Consider the following 8,495-nt stretch of genomic DNA (forward strand, 5'->3'; position numbering starts at 1 on the left):
TTCTGGGGAGTTTCCATTGTACTGATTTTTTAACAGGTATCCAAGTACATGTATGAGGTAAAAGCCCAGTTAGCAACGATACTACTATAAGTACAATCCAAATACTGAACTCTAGCCTTTTTAGAAAATATGTTACACGGTAATTTGTTCAAAGAATCTTCATCTGCTTCAGTGACCAAATCGTTTATATGTAAATACCATTCAAAGTAGCTGTTGATCGTTAAAATCCCATTAAATTACAAACGGTCTCCGAGTCCATATATCAAAACAGTTTGTCTTAATTGCAACAGCTTCCTATCTTACCTTTGAAGAATGAAGAATGTTTCGGAGATGTATTCTATTCCATTTACGACAACAATAACAGCTATTTTTATGAAAGTTCTTACGACCACTTACGACCGAAGTAACACATTATTTCAACATCACAGAAATCGTACTATCATTAAGTGGATTAGTATTAATCACTTCCATGATTTTGGTTTTACTTGTACTTAAAGGATCTTTGAAAACGCATCTCAAGTTTTTTTTGAGCCTTGCAATATCTGACATTCTGATAGTTTTGTTGCAGTTTATATCTATCTTTTATAATTTTCCAATATTTCTGAAGACGTATGCAATTCACAGCAGTCCGTCATTTATTAGCATGGCTTTTGTTCTTTTATATGTAATGGCTCAGTATGCTGGACTCGGTAGAATGTTGGCTATTTCAGTTGATATACTAATAAAGATACGGAAGCCTTTACGATACAAAATTCTAATGTCAAAAAGGCGTGGAAATATCATTATAATATGTCTGTGGTTTGTTATACCTGCGATTTTCATATGTATGTCATCAAGACAAACATTCTGACCAAGTTTCATAATGATTGAGTCACAAATGTGGCCTTCAGAGTGTTCACAAGCTTTTCCTTTGATCTGGCCTACTGGCCTAGTTTTTGACCCCACATGACCCAGTTTCATACTTGACTTTGAGATTATCAAGACAAACACTCTGACCAAGATTTCTAACTAGATGTGTGTCCATAGGACAGAGGTGCCCCCACTCCATTCACTGTAACATGGTTTTATGACTCGGGTTAAATATTTTTTAAGATGTTTGCAACGCAAACTTTTAAGAACCTTATGTGTATTTTTCACTTAGTTAACCGTAACTCTGGCCTAGCTGAGTAAAATCCTAAAGAGAACACTTCACAGGCTATAAAACAATCCTCTAATGTTTTCTGATTCTAGGTCAAGTACATTTCAACATACATGTTTCACTTTTTTTGAGTAAGTCTGGACAAGAAGTCTGGTCTTGTGTAATGAAAAAAACTTAAAAAACAAAATAAGTCAGGGGCCATATCTCCTACACGACTGAATAAATCCGGACGCGAAACCCAAGGTGCACAACTGCACATGCTGACCAACAATTCTGTAAACTTTGGTGAATCTAGGTCAAATACTTTTGGAGCTACGCGCGACACAACATTAAAATGACCAATGTTTTACTAAGTCAGCGGCCATAGCTCCTACATGACTCAATGAATCTGGACGCAAAACCCCAGGTGCACAACTACATATGCTGACCAACATTCCTGTAAAGTTTTGTGACTCTACGTCAAATACTTTTGGAGCTAGGCGTGACACAACACTAAAATGAGCAATTTTTACAAAGTCAGGGGCCATAACTCCTACACGACAGAATGAATCCGGACGCGAAACAGTGTGGTATCTCCTGCAATATGAGCCTTCCCATTTTACTTGCTTTGCCATCAAATATCGTCGCTAAATAAAAAACGTAATGTTGTAAGAGATTATATGTTAACATCTTTTGCATAAATGTTGTATTTACTATTGCCTGCATGTGTTACAATACCAGAGTGGATCACACGTGGATGTAAAATATAATCACTTAATTATGTATAATTTTGTTGTTTCTCTTCATAATATACAATAAAGATCTGAAAGTGATGTTGTATTGCTTCATCTTGGATCCAGTTTTATATTTTAGACACATGTTTGCAACTATTTGTATGGTTTTCATTAACACATTAAAGGGCTAAATTAATTATATTTTCTGTAATTAGAATCTATATGATAAAGTTGTAATCAAATCATAAAAGTTTATTGCAGAATAATGTACATAGACAGAATAAGTAAAAGAAAAACCTGCCTATATGAAATTTATTTAACAAATTCAAGTGTTCATAAACAGTTTGAATAAGCTTAAAATATTTCTACCGTTCGTTCATCTATTTAAAACCATGAACCTATACCGAGAATAAAAAATTAATCTATTGAATTATTACTTAGAACGATTGAATTATTACTTAGAACGACAGTCCTCCCATCAGGTCAAAGTTTGAGAATATGTATTAATATTTAGTGCAGTTTATTATTTAACGAATAATACATGGCGCACAGGACAATCATCAGTCTGATAAGTAAGTTTATGAACCATAAGTAACTATGGACTAACGTATCATTTATTATGTGTTATATATCATACAAACTAATTTCAATCATACAATGTATGTTATGTTCAAATTGCACTCATTAGCTATTTTGTAAAAAAAAGACGGCGTCCTGAAAACAAAGACATGCCGTTGTAGTGGCTGTTGGGCCGTACACCTTAATTTTCAATTGACTGGAGCCTTTCCAAGCATTGGTTCCTAACTGTTTGTACAAAAGTATATTATCTTAGTACAAAACCTATGCTAGGGAGAAATGTATAGAAAATTACGAATTTTCACAACAATTATTTTGAGGTTGTTTGACTAATTTCTGCACTGTAACAGTGACAATTATGGTCAGTCAGTATCAGGGACGACAATTAAAAGCATACATTATTACCCGAATGTTTTATATAATTAAGCAGTCCTCATTGTTAACATATCCTTCCTAATATCTATGTAGTTAGCACTGTTGGCATCAATGCCTTCTACATTTGTATGATTAACTGTTAACTTGCTCAATAGTGATATCACAAATATTTCACCCAAAACCTTTTTTATTCAGTATTTAATTGACATCATCTGACATCACCGAAGCACCGCTTTTATACGAGGAGTGTTCGATATGAATTGCTTATTGTCCTCTAGCTCGATATCCACGTGGGGCACGATAAAAACCAATACCTACCTGTAAAGGGTTATTCAATACCGACACAACGGTGTATAAATGTACATGTTAGACTAAGTGTAAGACATAAAATTTGCCATTTGAATACACGCAATCATTGACCACTGTAGTAAAAATGGTTGGTAGAAGCGTCGACAAGAAAGATGAAATACGGGCTTACATCAAAGCTCGCTCAAAACTTGGTTGTTCTTTGAAGCAGCTGATGACTGAACTTTCTACTGCTTATTGACCTTCTTGTGTGTCTTATGACACAGTTCGGCGGTGGAAAAAGAAATTTGAGTCTGGTGTAGAGTCCATCAAAAATGCACCGAAATCAGGTAGGCCAAAATCTGTATCTCGTAAAGAAATCGTTTCCAAAATAAAGGAAATCATTGAAGGAGATGCCAGATTTACAGTTCGTGATATTGCACGAAAGGTAGGCATATCACTATCAACTGTTCACCTTATTTTGAAGAAGCATTTGAAAGTCAGAAAGATTTCTGCTAGATGGGTGCCACATCTGTTGACTGATGAGCAAAAGAGGCAACGGGTTAAAGTGGCCAAAAAGCTGCTTCAAATGTTTCCAAAATATGACAAAAAGCAGTTTGCCAATGTCGTCACAGGTGATGAAACCTGGGTCCATTATTTTGAGCCCGTCAGAAAGGTTAGCAATAAGATCTGGGCCACTAAACACAGCAAACGCCCAATAATTGCCAAACGTTCTTTGAGTGCAAAGAAGGTTTTGTATGCAATCTTCTTCTCTGGTGAAGGAGTCGCAATAAAAGTGCCGGTGAAAAAGGGCAAAAGCATCACCGGAAAGTACTACAAAGACGTAGTACTGAAGAAACTGAAAAAGTATTATCAGAAACGACGCCCTGCCACTGGTTTTAAACATGTCCGTCTTCTACATGACAATGCCCCCGCTCATACCTCCGCAATAGTTACGGCGTTTTTGAAGAAAGAAAAAGTAACTGTTTTGCCTCACCCCTCGTATTCCCCAGACCTTGCCCCATGTGATTTCATTTTGTTTCCGAAATTGAAATCATTCCTTGCTGGGCGGAAATACCAGTCCCGACAGGCACTTGGATCTGCCATTCATCAGTACCTTATTACTGTGCCCAAATCAGCGTACCGTGACGCCTTCAAGAAGTGGATACATCGGCTGAAACTTTGCATTTCTAGCCACGGGGAGTACTTCGAGGGCATGAAATGAGCTCTTTTGGGCTAACTTGAAATTTGAAGTCTCCAGATAGAAATAAGCAATTCGTTTCGAACATCCCTCGTATGTAATGGGTCAGTTGAATTCGTGACCATGGTTTATCCGCTCAAGGCTAAAGCATAAAATGTCGGGCTACTCCAAAGAAGCTCGGGAAATCGATCAAAGCATTCATTTATTTTACTTAACTGTATCTTATTAGAGATAATTAGTAAGATATATAAACAGTGCTAAAAACCCATTGAATATAAATGCCTATAAAGATCACCAATCTCGTTTACTCGGAAAACCTATCCAGTCAAACATACGCTATGTTTAATATGACATTGCTTAGCAGTGAAAACTGCATTTTGATGTGAAAAGTCTCGTTGTAAAGATCTTTGGTGCAGCTAGACGTGGGAGTGCCTTGATTTGGTGCTAGGCGGAATGAAAAGTCCTGGACAGTCTCATGAATATAATCATGGCCGTAAAGTCATAACTGCAATTTTCTTGTAAATGATGGAATTTGGCGACTGCAAATGTGTACTTAAAAGTGAAATGACTCGTTGGCATTGGCATAGGAAAAGCCAGACGGGGACATCTTTGATATGGCGCTAAGCGAAAGGAAAATTCCTGGACAATCTCATTGCTATAAGGCTCTCAAAAACATGGCCGTTCATTGATAGCTGCAATCGTATGGTAAATGATAGAAATAGGGCCTTCTGGAAAACAAAATATAATAAGGCTTGAATGGAAAACTGGCAACGAACAGGAAATTATTATTAGCAAAATAGTTAAATATAAGGTGGACACCTTTAACAAGGCATATCTGAAATATATGATTTAAAATTCTGGCGGACAAAGGATTGAAAATTTTGGAAATTCCTAGACATTCTGTTATATGACTTATGCAGTGTGACACCAGAACATCTAGGCTTAAACAATGGAGGTAAGAAAAGTGTTACCTCACCGTTTATATTTTCACAAACCAGCTAAATATAGATGCATAGTTGACCTTTTCCGTTTTATCTAGCTTCAAACACTTCATGTAAGGCTCTCATAATCATGGCCGTAAATAAAATGCAGTCTCTTGTAAATAATGGCATTAGGTTCTGTAAAACAAAATATAACCAGGCCTTTATAAAAGAGATGTCACAGACAGACAACAGACAGACCAGTATTATTAACACATAATTCCATTTCAACCAGCTTCAAATACGTCGGGTAATATTTCAGAAAAGTGTCACCTCACCGTTTATATTTAAACAAACTGGCTGAATATGGATGGATGGATAGATGATCGTTTCCGTTTAAACTAGCTTCAAACTCCTGTGATATTTTAGATCTGCCCGGCTCAAAAGGGTTCGGGACATCGATCTAAGCATTTATTTATTTTACTCAATAATATGTTATAAAAGGTAATCATTAGGTCTATAAACAGTTTTAATAACCCAATGAACATAAATGTCTGTAAAGTACCTAAATCTCTTTTACTCAGAAAACGTACCTTGGCCAAGATACGCTTTGTTTAATGCGACACTGCTTACGAGTGCAAACGTGCAATGTAATGTGAAATATCTCATTGGAAAGGGCATAGGAACAGCTAAACGGGGACATTTCTAATATGGCGCTAAGCAAAAAGAAAAATACAAGAGAGTCTCATGAGTATAAGACTCTCATAATTATGGCCGTAAATTGATAATTGCAATCTACTGGTAAATGGTGAAATTTGACCTTCTGTAAAACAAAATATAATCAGGCCTAAATAAAAGACAGATCACATACAGGCGACTGACAGCCCATTATTACAAATACCATGTTGAAATAAGGAGAAAACTTTTTATAAATCATATAAGAAATATATTATTGAAAGTTATAGCGGGCAAAAGATAAAAAAAAAATTGAAAATTCCTAGAAAATGTTCTTATATGATATATATAACGTGACAACATAACACTTAGACCTAAACACTGATGTAAAGAAAAGTGTGCCCCACCGTTCGTTTTTCACAAACTTAACATAGATGGGTAGATGGCCGTTTCCGTTTTAACTAGCTTCAGACACCTCAGGTAATATTTCAGACCCGGCTGGCTCAAATAGCTCAGAAGCTGAACTTCGCATATATTTATTTTACTCAACAAAGCCTTATTAGAGATAACCAATAATATCTATCAGCAGTTTTAATAGCCCATTAAATATAAGTGTCTGTTAAGTACACCCTTTTTTTACTCTGAAAACGTACTAGGGGCACAATACGGTAATATCTATTTTTAGTATTACACTTCCTACCAGGGTAAACGTGCATTTAAATGCGAGAGGTCTCGTTGTAAACAGCATAGAAACAACTTTGATATAGCGCATAGCGAATAAACAAGTGCAAGACATGTCAAGGGTATAAGGCTCTAATGATCAGGGCCGTAAATTGATTACTGCAATTTTCTTGTAAATGACGGAATTCGACTTTCTGTAAAAGAAAATACAATAATGCCTAATTAAAAGGCAGGCCAAAGAAAACTATACACAGACCAGTATTATAAACACGACAATGTAATATAAGGAGAGCACATTTAATAAAGTATTTACGAAATATATGAGTGAAAGTTCTGGCGGGCTAGGAATTGGACACTTGCAAATTCCTAGAACATGCTCTGATATGATATATGTATATATAATGTGAACAATTATTTTTATAACCCCTTACCGAAACACATTTTAGTAATCGTTTTACTTAATGGCGAAAAACAGATAAATAGTCTTCTTTTGGTATCTGTTTGAGACACTGTTAATGGCGCTGCCAAGGGAACTTCTGGACTACTTTTTCTTTCCAGAAAACATTTTCTTAAGCCTTAGAAATGAAACAAATTGTCACAGGGTCCCAGGTCAGGTGAATAAAGCGATGGATTACAACCTCCAACTTTTCAGAAGCCAAAAAAAAGAGACTTAACAACCTCGCGCTTGTGAAGAGAGGCCTTGTCGTGGATAAGATAGACTCCTGACCATCCTTTGCTTGGACATTTCTTATTGTACAACGTTTTCACTTTCTTCAGTACAGAGTTCTTGTAGCATTGTCCAGTGACTGTCTGACCAAACGGTCAAAGTACTTGACTGGCCTACTAGAATTAAAGAAAATTGCGTACAACATTTTTCGAACTTACGCGCTCTTGGCAATACAGGGGCGTTTTTTTTATCTTTTTGCTTCCATTGCTTATTGTGGCTAAAACATGTACACTCAGGTTTTTGTCACCTTTTAGCAAGTTAGAAATAACCCGATTATCACAGCTTTTGTATATTTTCTAAAGTTCCCGTGCACATTTTAGGCGTTGTTTCTTTTGCTCATCAACGGGCAAATGAGGTACCCGCCTAGCGCAAACCTTTCCCAGGTCCAGGCACTTTTTCAGAATTGTTTGCAAACGACCTTCTGATATGCCAGTATATCTGACTATATCTTCCACCGACAATCGCGCATTCTGTTCGACAATAGCTTTCACAGCAGCGATGTTTGCCTTGGAAACAGATGTTTTAGACCTACCATAACGGTTATCATCTTCAACAGATAATTTCCCAGCTTTAAAAGCTTTAAGTCGCCTAAAAACTGCGCACATTTAAATGGCCTAAGGTCCATATATACCACACAATTCATCAAATATCTGCTTTAAATCTACATCAAACCTAATGTGACATTTAATATAGCTACGAATTTCAGTTTTTTGACAAATAAATTAGTCAGTGTATATGACTGCATATATTTCAATTTAAAATAATTCGGTCATTCGAAAAGCGTATTGAAAAATACCTGAGATAAAACTACGGAAGCCCAATAGTGACAAAATTATTTGCTGGAACCTCTTGTATCATAATTTTAGATGTCTTCAGCTGAGTGAAATCGCACATTGACCACCAGATGCACATTTTCATATGCTATATGGCAATCTCTAAATGTTTAATGACTCTAAATCAAATACTTTTTTGAAATTCTTGCAACGCCAACTTGCATACCTTTTATGCATTTTTTTTACTTACTCAAGCGCCAAATTCTGTTCTAATCGAAAGAAATCCCAAACAAAACCTCAGATACACTATTCCACATGCTAAATAATATTCCTGTGATGTTTCATAATCCTAGGTCAAATGTTTTGTTTGTTTCTGTTTTATTTAGATACAAGCGACAGAAACTTTTAGGCCCTTTTTATGCATATTTTTG

The sequence above is a fragment of the Mercenaria mercenaria genome, chromosome 15, assembly GCF_021730395.1.
Source record: "Mercenaria mercenaria strain notata chromosome 15, MADL_Memer_1, whole genome shotgun sequence".
In the NCBI taxonomy this organism is placed as follows: domain Eukaryota; kingdom Metazoa; phylum Mollusca; class Bivalvia; order Venerida; family Veneridae; genus Mercenaria; species Mercenaria mercenaria.